Here is a 13,185-nt window from a genome sequence, read left to right on the forward strand (position 1 = left end):
TCCTCTGCCGAAGTTCCTTGACTTCCCAAATCAGGAGGAGAGTATAAAGGTGGCGATGATGAAAATCGTATTTCATATTCACTATTATCATCAGCATCTATCTAAAAAAAAAGAAAATCCTAAATATAAGGTCATGCAAATTTGTGTATGTATTTCAGGTCCCATCGCATGAACAAGAGTGGCAACAAGTTGCAGATGATTTTAAACAGATGTGGCAATTCGACTACTGCTTGGGAGCGATGGACGGAAAGCATATCACTACTAAAAAACCAGCCAAAAGTGGATCATTTTATTTTAACTACAAAGGTACTTTTAGCGTTGTGTTATTTGCAATTGTCAATGCAAATTACGAGTTTTTATATGTTCACACGGGTACCAATGGACGGGTATCAGATGGAGGAATATGGAGTCAAACAGGAATTTACAAACGTTTAATGTCAAACAAGTTAAATATACCGAAAGAAACTAAACTTTCTGGCAGTAATGACTTATGTTTTTATTGGAGATGAGGCATTTCCGCTAATGAAGAATTTATTGAAGCCATACCCGCGGAAAGGAATAACTCATGCTGAAAAAATGTTCAACTATCGCCTTTGCAGAGCCCGCCGAGTTGTCGAAAACGTGTTTGGCATCCTAGCATCACGTTTTAGAGTTTTTTTACAACCTATTGCTACAAGTGTTGAAACAGTAGATGATATCGTCCTTGCGTGCTGTGGACTTCACAACTTTTTGAGGAGGTTATCGAAGAAAAGCTACATAACAGAAGCAACTGTAGATTTTGAAGACACAATCAGTGGCACGGTTGTGCTGGGGGAATAGAGACAAACTACTAATTTACTAAACCTGGAAAAAATTCCAGCAAAAAATTCAAGTAATGCCTCAAAAAAAGTAAGAGATTCTTATAAAAACTTTTTCAATACTAATGGAAAAACTACATTCCAAGAAAAAATGATTTCATAGGTAACATCGTAATATGTAATTTTTATTATTTATATGAATAGTTGTTATTCTTATCCTAAAATAAACTGAAGTTAGAATCTACTTACTCTGTTATTACTTTCCGATACTTCATCTTCGTCAATCGCTCTTCCTTTTCTGCCGCTTTCTGATTGTGATGTAAACAGTAGCAAATCATAGTACCAAAGTGTCGGTTCATATAAATCATCTGTTCCTATGCCTGTTCCTTTGGAATCTTGTACCTTGAATCAATGCCTCTTTTATCTAGGAACATTTAGATAAGAGCCTATCATGATACTCATTTTAGTTTCTTTGAGTTATGAACTGAGTCTGATGCCGCACTATAGTATTGTAATGGATTCAGTTTATCGCATCACTCAACGATGCCAACATGAGTAGATAATACCTAAAGTTGTTAAAGTCGGTAATAAAATTTTCATATTACATGTGTTATGTGTGGTAAGCCTTCATTACAGCACTCGTATGAGTGGTAAGGTTACTAAATAATAAACTCTTACAGCGCTAGTAATATAAATGACTATTATTGAAAGTTATGCTACATGACATTGAAAATATTATATATTGAGATTGTTTGTCGAAATTTCATCTGTAAATACGCGCATTCTTACGCTCCGCGAATTTGCTTTATTTTACACGATTAGAAAGAAGTAGACTTCAGATTCTTACATATTTTCTGCTTCTTGGCATTGTCTTTGCAATATTCTGATCTGGTACTGCTGGTGATTGGTGGTTCGTGAGTAATTGTGATTTTCAGTGGAAACAATAGAAATTCTCAGATAACAATACGTTTTTTTTTTTTTGTGCGTCTATGAGAATCAATACCTGAACATTCTTGGTATTTATTTTGCCGCTCTGCTTAAGCCAACGAGTTTGAAGAATTGGATTTGTTGATTTTTAATAATAATTTCCAAGTCACCGTGTTTTCGGATTTGGAGTTTTTGGGTGCCTGTTAAATTGCTATTTTGATCTATATCATAGCTTGCGGAAGGTGTGGTGCAAGTCTAACAGATAGAGAGGTAAAATATAAGATTGTTTGCGACTTCTGTAATGTCGTGCATTGCTTATCATGTTCAAAATTTACTACATCAGAGGCTCAGGTCACTCAAATGAAGACTAGAGTCATGTGTTTTGTGTGTTCTGTGTGCAAACCCAGCTTGCGGATAACCAGCACGGATAACAGCTCCCCAACAAATGCTGCTATTTTTCTGGAAGCTCAAATGAAATCCTTTCAAAACACAATCACCAACCAAATTTCTTGTGGTTTTCATGATGCTAATATTGCATTCCAGGAGGGACTTATGAGATTGGTCGAGAAAGGAATCGGAGGAAAGGGCGTTTCCGCCTCAAACAGTGATTCTGAATTGTTAAAACTACTACAAGCAAAAAATGAAGCGCTAGAGGCCAGGTTGACAACACTGGAAGAGGATTTAAACATGCTCAAGGATCTTATTCCATCAAAGCCATCCTGCCCCCCAACTAATATAACTAATATAACTTCTTTAACATCTTTGTCTCCGGACAATACTGTGTCTTTGCCGATAGAAACAGAAACAGTAGCCCATACCTACGCAAAAAGGGTTGATCCAATCAGATCAAGGCCTAGTAGCTCTTCAATGGCTGGCGCCAATTCTGAAGCAAAATCACAGAATAGGTCGACACCACAATCAATCCATCGAACTAACCCTGGCAGACAAACAGTCATCATTGGGACTTCTTCTGAAGCTTCTTCACTATCTGCAGCTAATAGACGTCAGTGGTTGTATTTGGGCAGATGCAATCCGGACACTACTGAGCAGCAGATTCTAAAATACCTTGAGAAGCAACTAAACATCTCAGATGTTAAATGTGCCATATTGGATAAGAATGAGGATGTTGTATCCTTTAGGATAGGGGTAAAAGAGTCCCTACTGAAGGGACTACTTGACCCGAACCTCTGGCCAGCCGGTATAGCGGTCATGGAATTTCGTCCCAGGCGCACTCAGGGCCGAGGGGCGAATTTTCAGTTAGACCCAACACTGTCTCAGCGCCCACAGTAGATGATGTATCGTTGTTTTATCAGAACGTGAGGGGCTTAAAAACTAAACTAAAGGGATTTCTCTGTGCTGCCCAAGCAAAAGACTACCACATTCTTGCCCTAACTGAAACTTGGCTGGATCCTACAGTCAACGACGGTGAATTCCTTAGCTCCAACTACTGTGTGTATAGAACGGACCGCAACACTAGTAACAGTTCAAAAAGTAGAGGCGGGGGTGTGCTCCTAGCAGTGAGCAACACCCTAAAATCCCATCGTTTGCCAACTGCTGACAATTCACTTGAAGAAATCTGGATCTCTGTGCGTCTTGGTGATGGCGAGGATTATTGCATTGGCTGCATTTATGTTCCTCCATCCATGGATCTATCTGTGTATGCAGCGCATTGTGCCCCTGTTACCAAAGCTTGCGAGAGCTTTAATAATGTCCTTATTGTTGGTGACTTTAACCTTTCTAATATTTCATGGTTACCTAGTGATGATCATTATGGCTTAACCCTAAATAATGTTACATCTGATAAAGAGAATCTTTTATGTGACACATTCACTTTTCTAGGTTTAATGCAGCTCAATGCAGTGGTTAATGATCATGGAACAATTCTTGACCTTTGCTTTACAACTTTTTATTCCACTTTAACAACTAAATGTAATATTTTAGTCGGGTCAGATCCTTACCATCCTGCTCTTGAGCTGCAACTACCCAATAGTAAGTCCAATTACCTGGAACTACCTATAACATATTTTTACAACTTTAATCAAGCAGATTTTGTGTCTATAAATAACTACTTTTCTACATACAACTGGATGTCTATAATTGTTAACGATAACTTAAATACCACTGTTGAAAACTTCTATTCTGTTGTTTATGATTGTTTGAATCTGTTTGTGCCAATAAAAAAACACTCTCCCAAGAAACATTATCCACCATGGTTTTCTAGAGAACTAAAAAGTCTAGTTATTCAGAAAAAAATAGCACATAGAAGGTACAGACAGTCAGGATCAAATACTGATTACTTAAGTTTTAGTGTTCTGCACTCAGAATGCCGGTCATTATCTAGTGAATGCTACAGACATTACATTGAGAGAGCCGAAAATGCAATAGAGAACGATAGCAAGACCTTTTGGAAATTTGTAAGACTTCAGTCCAATCAAGCGATTCTACCGTTCCAGATGAGATGTTCCTTCATGATCTCAGGGCCTATACTGGTATTTCTATTGCAATTCCTAAGCTGTTCGAGCACTGTGTAGAGGTGGTTCTATCTGGCACATTTCAGGAAATAATTGGAGATCAACAGCATGGACTCACCAGAGGTCGTTCTGTGGATACAAACTTGTTTGTTTTTAGCAACTATATCTTCAAATCTTTTGCCGACGGTAATGAAACACATGCGATATACACGGACTTTAGTAAAGCCTTCGATAGGGTCAACCATAATATTCTTATCTCTCATATTTCAGATCTCGGCATCAGCGGATCTCTTTTACTTTGGATCAAGTCTTATCTGATCGATAGAGAGCAGCGTGTTAAAATTGGTGGTTTTTTGTCCAACCCATTTTTGACAACTTCGGGGGTCCCTCAGGGCTCCCATTTGGGACCATTGTTATTCAGTCTCTTTATCAATCACCTCGGCTCCCTACTGGAGTCTGAGTTTTTGCTCTTCGCTGATGATTTGAAAATTTTTCGGCGGATTTCCTCCTCTCAGGATCAGTTGGTGCTTCACAGAGATATAAACAGAGTGTTTTCCTGGTGTAAGTCGAATGAAATGTTATTGAATGTTAAGAAATGTGGGTTTATGAGGTTTACTTGTTTAAGGGTCTCCCCTCCTTGTCAATATGTTATTGATGGTATCCCCTTGAAGGAGCTTGACTCAGTCAAGGATTTGGGTGTCTTTCTGGACCCGAGTCTTACTTTCTCCCACCACTTCGAAAATACTGTAAATAGAGCTAATAAACTGCTTGGTTTTATCAAAAGATCTTGCAAAGACTTTACTAATGTGTCAGCATTGAAGACAATATATATTTGCCTGGTGAGATCTCTTCTCGAATTCTCCATTATTGTTTGGTCACCTCATTTTCTGATTCACATTGAGAGGCTTGAAAATATCCAGCACAAGTTTATCAGGTTTGCCAGATATACTCTTATGAAGTCAGGCCTGGATCTTACCTGTTCAGAGACCATGTCCTACCTGAGCATAAACTCCTTATCAAGTAGAAGGCAGTTCTTTGATGTTTGCTTTGCGTTTAAGGTTCTGAATGGTATTGTTAGAAGTCCGGAATGTCTGTACCTTTTCTCTTTGCATGTATCTTCTTACACAACACGAGGTCAGGCGCTTCTCCATATTCCCTTTTGCAGAACATCCTATCTACTAAACAGTCCTATAAATAGAATAGCTTCTACAGTGAATAGATTTGCAAAAGATCTTGATTTTTTCAGTACATCTTTAAATAAATTTAAGTCGTCAGCTAGGGCAACTATCTTGGGATAGCGCCCTACTCCCATGTTACAGTTTATTTTCGTCAGATACATAAAGAATAAGAAAATAAAATGAATCTAAAATGTTAGCGAAAGCATAGCTCGATTATAGAACTTTAAGAGGCAATTTCTAAGTTATTCTGGTGCTAAAATTAATAAAATAAACAGTTATCATTTCAGTATTAATTATATTTTTGATATCAATAATTTTCAACCCTTATGATGTAACTCAAATTATTAATCAAAACTTTAATTTTTTTAATTGTTTTGATTTAACTAATGTCAGAAGTCATATCCTAGCCAATAAGATCCCAGCTCATTCTCCCATATCCCTACTAAAACCATTTCTGGCGCGAAAATCTTTGACCTCTAGGAGTCTTGAAGAACAAGCCTTTGAAGAAGGTTGTTTCTTGGTATTTTTGCCGATTTTACTCCAATGAAAAGTTGAAAACTCACCTTTTGGGTATTTTAGTTTGTGGATACTAAATGCCATACTGCAATAGTGCAGGATTATAAGTGGTGTAGTTAAATCCCAACTTTTTCAAGGTTCTTTGTTTAAGTGTCCAGTTTTGTGTTCCCGAGAAAAGGCCAATTCCATTGGTAAGTCCTAATATTTTGATTTGGCATCTTGGTTTCTGATAATCTACATATTACACATGTAATTTTATATAAGTAGACTCACGCATACCGTTAAGTTTAACCATCAATGCTTATATCTACTTACTCTATTGGCGATTCCTCAATCTGGGTATTCTTCCACTTTCAGGCTTTTTCTTTTATCCCCCCCGTATGGTCTTTATCCACGATTATAAGAGGTAGAAATCTCCACTCATCTACTCCAATAACGTCCACAACATCTACATTGACATTCACTGTTAAACCGATCCACCCAGGTCCCCCATTGCAATCATGCAGCCCTTTTGGAGCCAGGTTTGATTAATGTTTGTGACGTTTAGTGAACTGAATGCAGTCAGTAAAACAACCTAACCAGTAAACCAAAGTCCTGTCAACATTCATTAGCTTTACTGTAGTATATTAGATTAAATACTAACCTCAAAATTACATTGTTACCACTCTGATCATTAGATTTTACTACCACACCATTGTTTTGAATAGTTTCATAATAACTAGGTACATATTAGTTATTTTATTGAAATAGACCATATAGATCTTGTAAACTGGATAAATAGGCCTATTTCGAAAGTACCCATGCAAACTTTTAGCCCCAAACAACATAATACAAGATTTTAGTTTTGATATAAACACTATATTTAGGAAGGGCAACATAACTTGTTCTTAGAATAATAAGTTTGATTATTAATTTTTCTTTTAATATAGATTCACTTAAAACTGTCTGTTCTTCCTTGTGAGATTTTATTTCAGGTTTATAGGTAGGTATAGTGCTTTTAGTCATTTCCTGTTTTCTTGGTCATCGGGATTTTCTTATCCATCTGGGATAAAACAGGTGGCGCTTATATTTTATTGATCTCTTGTTGAATCCACGCCACTCTACCAAAGTGGTTAGTGCTAGTCGGCTTCCCTTTGAGAAGATCCCCTGAGCTGTCTCTATAGCCTATAGTAAGTCTCCCTCCTTCCATTGGTTCCCTGGTACCCACTTCCTAACCCTCACTCCCCATATCTTTACTCTCCTTTTTCCTTCCTGTTATTCTCCATCCCTCCATTCAAATTTCATTTAATCCAAGCAATATTAAAATGATAAATGGTTAATAATTAATTATTAATTGAATAATTCTTTAATTATTGATTCTTTATTTATTTTTTTTTATTTAACAAATTCGCGCCTGACAACGGGTATTGTTTTGTTTTTTTGCCACATTTTTTTTTAGTATCTTTTGAAATACGTTTAATATGTTTTGACAGTAAAAATTTATAGGTTAGCGCATCCTTCCTTCTTCGATTAATACTCAGCCTTATATTTGGTGTTGCTACAGTATAGGGACCACTTGATGATAGGATTGTTTGAGTATCGATATAAGTATATCTTAGCAGACTTGTTGTTGCGACTCGATTTTTTTTTGCGATTCAGGTTTACTGTTTGTTGAGGTTGCAAATACTACAATACAACAGTTTTTGGTTATATTATTTTGCATTATTATATATTTTAAAGCGATGGGCGTTAATGATATATGCGTTCGTAATGATAGTTAATTTTTTCCCTTAGTTTTAGGTGGTTTAGTTTTTACCTTTAATTTTTGGATAAATCCAGCTTAGATTTTTGTTTTTTTTTGTTTCATATAGCAGTTTTTTGTCTTTTTTTTTTTTTTTGTTTTTTTTTTGAACTGTTGGGCGGGTTTGTGAATTTATTCACAACTCATAACGTTGTTTTTTTTTTTTTTGAATTTCTGTTAACAAAAGATATTATTAATATATTTTTTTTGCTTTAGGGACTTACTATTTTTGTTTTCTTTTCTCATCTTTTTTTTTTATTTATTTAATTATAGTCTACTTTTCGTTAGTGATTTTTTAGGATAGATACTGGTTACGAATAGCTTGGGTTTTCTTTTATAATTTGTCTTTACTACACGGCTTAGATAAAATGGATATTAATTTGCTTGGCACGGAAGAAATTAAATATGAACTAGCGATACGTGGTCTTCCTTTATCGGGTACTTTTGCTCAAAAACGTACTACTTTGCGCGAGGTCATACAATTAGAACGTGATGGACGTATGCCACCACCGACTACTTCCTGTTACGATTCTGACAGCGAGTTGTCAATTTGTGAAGCAAAATTAATCACCCTTTCTCGCGATATAACAAATTTTGATTTTAATAACAGAGCAAACGAATTTCGTCGCATTTTTACCTTACTTACGCATACTAGATCTCGCTTAAACCGGATTTTATGCATCGAAAGATCCGAACGAGATGCGAAAATAAAGATTGAGAAGAATTGCCATGAACTGTTCGATCGCTTGGTGCTTGTAAAAGAAGGAAATTATATTCCTGTACAAACTCACCATTCTGCAGCCAACCATCATCGACTCGAATCCGCTAATCACAGTATATTGGATACAAATAACCCCAATGATTCTCAACCATTATTAGTTCCTCATACAACTACCCACAAAGACCCAGCCATCGTTCATGATCTGATTAGTTTAGATGAAAATCAGAGACAGTCATCTAGTCAGTCTGTTCTAACTGTATCCCACGATAGATTAGAGCCAGTAACTGACAACCGTCGAGTGATCCGTCCACTATCTCACTTAGTAAGAGAAAACTATCCGGAGTCATCTGACCCTAATAGTCACACAAATATTCCACATTCCTCTTTTAGGCCTGTTGATATTCAACCTCCTTCTTTACAATTGTCTTCTCCCCAAGGTTTAGATACTTCCCTACCTATATCTCAGAGACGTCGTGACTCAATGATCGCAGAGGGAATTCCAGAACAAATTCCACCCTCAGCAACTTTGAATCCGACAAATGGAGTATCAGACAATTACCGTCAGTTTTTAGGACATTCCTCTCAAGTTCCTCACTCAACTTCTAACGGGCGTGTAAATAATCAGTTAGGTACCACATCTTATGATCAGTATGATCCAGGTTATTTCCAACATGGTGGACCTAATGAAAGACGTTCTCGAATAAGGTTTATGGATTCGGAAGTAGATGCCTCACGACAAGTGCATACTGATGCATCTCATATCATAGATGAAACTTTAAGTCACCCTAATCCAGTTGTGGATCTTGCCAATCGACTTGACAATTTCGAATTTTCTCCATTACGAGGACAACCAAGTCGATATTATATAAATTCTCCGCCTTACAAGTATCACGATGTGTCGTCGTAGAACTTAAAATATAATGGTCAGTCTAGTGTGACAGACTTTCTCGAACGCCTTGAAGAGCTTCGTGTCTCTAGAGGAGTCTCCAAAGAACATCTTTTAAAGTCTGCCCCAGAACTCTTTACAAAAGATGCTCTCCTTTGGTTTCGGACAAAACGCTTTTCCCAATGGGATGATCTTCAAGCTCAATTACGAGTTGCATTCCAGCCTTTTGATTATGAGTTTGGCCTTTGGGATGAGATTCATCACCGAACTCAAGGTTCCCACGAACGTGTGGTTAGTTTTGTCGTAGCTATGGAAGCATTATTTAGAAAACTCCCAAATTTGCCCTCAGAAACCACCCGGTTACAAGTTATCAGAAGAAATCTGTTACCTCACATTCAGCGAAGACTTGCTACAGAACGTATCAACACTCTTGATGAACTATTGTATCTAAGTAGATCAATTGAGGAAACTGAAGCACGAGTTCAAAGATTTGCTTCTCCTCCTACAAATTACCGGAATTTGTTGGAACCATCGTTAGCTTATCATAAACCCTCCTGGCAACCTTCACAGTTAGCTTCAATTAAACCAGCTATGTCAGAAGATCTTCTCCATTTTGAGGAAGACACGACTACTCTTTGCCCGGTTTCTTCAACACAAAAGTGTTGGAACTGTCAAGAAGTTGGTCATAATTTCAGGCAGTGCCAGAAGCCTCGCCAGAAATTTTGCTTCAGATGTGGCTCTCCGAATGTTATTTCCAAAAATTGTAGCAAGTGTACAAAAAACTCCGAGATCGGAAGACGTCAGTAGGCCCTCCGTCTTCCTCAGTTAATTCTAATGTATCGGTCAACCAGAATGAACTCCTTGACTTTATCTTATCACACGCCAAAGGCGATTTGCGACCCCATCTAGAAATAAAAATTTACGGAAAATCCTTTCTTGCCTTATTAGATAGCGGCTCTACTCGAACTATTATTGGTTCTAAAGGATGGAAGATTTTAAAACCACTCTGTTGCATAAATCCTAGTAATGATTCCAGTTGTATTGTAGCAAATGGCGAAAGTGTTAAAGGATTAGGAACTGCACAAGTGCCTATCCAGCTTCGCGATCGAGTGATCCTACTAGAAGTTCTCATTGTCCCGTCTCTATTCCATAACGTCATCCTAGGTATAGATTTTTGGAAGAATATGAAGATTATCCCCGATCTTTATTCTTCAGAATGGAGTTTTCGCTCCGACCTGCAGGAAACTAGTCATTTGTCGGCCATTCAGTCAATCGCCACGCTCACCTCCGAGCAACGACAAATCCTAGACAAATTTATTGAGGACACTCGCTCGGCTATAGGAAGTAGAATTGGGTGTACAAATCTCATCGAACTTGTCATCAAGACAGATTCACCCCCTATCAAGCAGAGGTATTATCCTTTGTCCCCAGCTCTTCAGAAGGAAGTTAATATGGAGTTAGAAAAAATGTTGTCTGAAGACATAATAGAACCATCCGACTCTCCATGGTCGTCTCCAATAGTCATGATACGGAAGAAGTCTGGAGGTTGGAGATTTTGTGTCGATTACCGTGTCCTTAACAAGGTCACTACCCCTGATTCTTACCCTCTTCCCTTTGTTAGTTCAATATTAGATAAGCTTCGAGACGCTCAATACTTAACAACGTTAGACATTAAGTCTGCGTACTGGCAGATCCCTATATCAAAAGAATCACGTCCTTTAACTGCATTTACTGTTCCATCTCGAGGTCTCTTTCAATTTAAACGTATGCCTTTCGGATTGACAAATGCCCCCGCCGTATGGCAAAGATTGATCGATCGTGTAGTCGGCGTTGATCTCGAACAGTTTGTATTTGTATATCTTGACGACGTAATCATCTGCACTCCTACATTTCAAAAACACATTGAGATTTTGCAAGAAGTGATTAAGCGAATAACTCGCGCAGGGCTCACTCTTAACCCCGATAAGTGTCAGTTTTGTAAGTCTGAACTAAAGTATTTGGGATATGTAGTCAATGCTTCAGGACTGCTAGTTGATCCTGAGAAAGTAGAGGCAATTTTAAATATACCTTCTCCTAAAAATGCTACAGAGGTTCGACGCATAGTTGGTATGGCGTCCTGGTATCGTCGTTTTGTGCCGAATTTCTCTACAGTTATTGCACCCCTTACTGCCCTGACGCGCAAAAATGCAAAATTTATTTGGGATTTAAACTGTGATGCGGCATTTAAGAAAATCAAAGAATATCTTGTCCAAGCTCCTGTACTATCGTGTCCCGATTTTAGTGTTCCCTTTTCTGTACAATGCGATGCATCTGATTATGGGCTTGGAGCTGTATTGTCACAGGTACAAAATGGTGAAGAACGAGTTATCTGCTACCTTAGTCGATCTCTTAATAAGAACGAAAGACGATACAGTACCACTGAAAAGGAATGTTTGGCAGTCCTTTTTGCCATAGAAAAGTTACGACCTTACCTGGAAGGCACAAAATTTACCGTAATAACTGACCATTATAGCTTAAAATGGTTACATTCCATTAAAGATCCTATGGGTAGAATAGCCCGATGGAGCCTAAGATTGCAGCAATATGACTTCGATATTATACATAGAAAGGGAAAAGAACACGTTGTTCCTGATGCCCTGTCTCGCTCTGTACCTGCCGTGGATTCCATTCTTCCTTTCATCGCCACCATCGATCCAATCAATTCCGATTCTTGGTATGCGGGTATGTGCCAAAAGGTAGAGCAGGACCCTTTAAAATATCCTTTGTGGTGGGTTGAAAATGGGAAACTTTACAAAAAAGTCAAAGAAAGGTACCCCGAGCTTACAGGAAGGACCTTTACAATGCTATTAGTTATACCAAAACACGAACGGTCCGCTATATTACGAGCCAACCACGATCCCCCAGAATGTGGACATCTAGGAGTTTTCAAAACATATTCCAGAATAGCGAGACGTTATTACTGGCCAAGTATGCGGTCTGACGTAGCCAAATATATTCGGCGATGTCATGTTTGTCTGCGAACCAAGCCACAACAAAAAGCCCCTGCTGGTCAAATGCTTAGCTCCCAACCAAGTAACTCTAGACCCTGGCAGACCATCAGCATAGATCTTGTAGGTCCCTTACCACGGTCAACATCTGGATATAGTTACATTCTCTCTGTGTGTGACGTATTTAGTAAATACGTATTATTCTATCCCTTACGTTCAGCTACTACAAGGGAAATACTTAAATGGATGGAAGATCATATCATTCTGATCTATGGTGCACCTGAAACTGTTATCACGGATAATGGCGCGCAATTTCGAAGTAAATCTTTTCAGGAACTCATGGCTAAGTACCATATTAAAATAAAGTACACTGCGAATTACCACCCACAAGCGAATCCAGTAGAACGAGTACATAGAGTTCTAAAGTCCAGTTTGTCAGCCTATGTTGCTGATGACCACCGTCAATGGGATAAATATCTCGCAAAAGTTGGTTGTGCAATTCGTTCCTCTCGCCATGAAGTCACCGATTTCACCCCCAATTTTATCATGTTCGGCCGTGAAATCTTCTTTGACCATGATACCGAAAATGTTAACCCTAATAGTGAACCTGATGCTTTGAGGAGATCTGAAACACTCAAGAAGATTTTTGGCGACGTCCAAAAGCGAACTCAGCAAGCTTTCTACCGATCAAAGCGCGTTTATGATTTGCGAAAGCGCGACGATAGATTCACCGTTGGTCAAAAGGTTTGGAAACGGAACATCGTTCTTTCGGATGCCACTAAAAATTTCACGTCTAAGTTAGCGCCAAAATTCGCTGGACCATTCTCTATACATCGTATTGTGTCCCCTTGGACTTACGAACTTATTGATGATAACGGTAAAAATTTAGGAATCTGGCACGCAAAGGATCTCAAAGCACATC

At 38.2% G+C, this 13,185-nt stretch overlaps 1 protein-coding gene across 11 annotated transcripts in view; it reads right to left on the bottom strand.

The window, feature by feature from the left end:
- The window catches only part of LOC126737850 (zinc finger CCHC domain-containing protein 10-like), a 621,641-nt gene that overhangs the window by 606,376 nt on the left and 2,080 nt on the right, over positions 1-13,185 (bottom strand). For 2 of the 11 annotated variants that reach the window (XR_007661133.1, XR_007661128.1), the window contains exon 3: positions 5,937-6,123. The exons of 3 other annotated variants lie outside the window; for them this stretch is intronic. The gene's annotated coding sequence lies outside the window, so the exon portion shown is untranslated. 6 more of the 11 variants (XR_007661129.1, XR_007661130.1, XR_007661132.1 and 3 more) reach the window with 6 other exon arrangements.

The sequence above is a fragment of the Anthonomus grandis genome, chromosome 6 (genome assembly GCF_022605725.1).
Source record: "Anthonomus grandis grandis chromosome 6, icAntGran1.3, whole genome shotgun sequence".
NCBI lineage: Eukaryota > Metazoa > Arthropoda > Insecta > Coleoptera > Curculionidae > Anthonomus > Anthonomus grandis.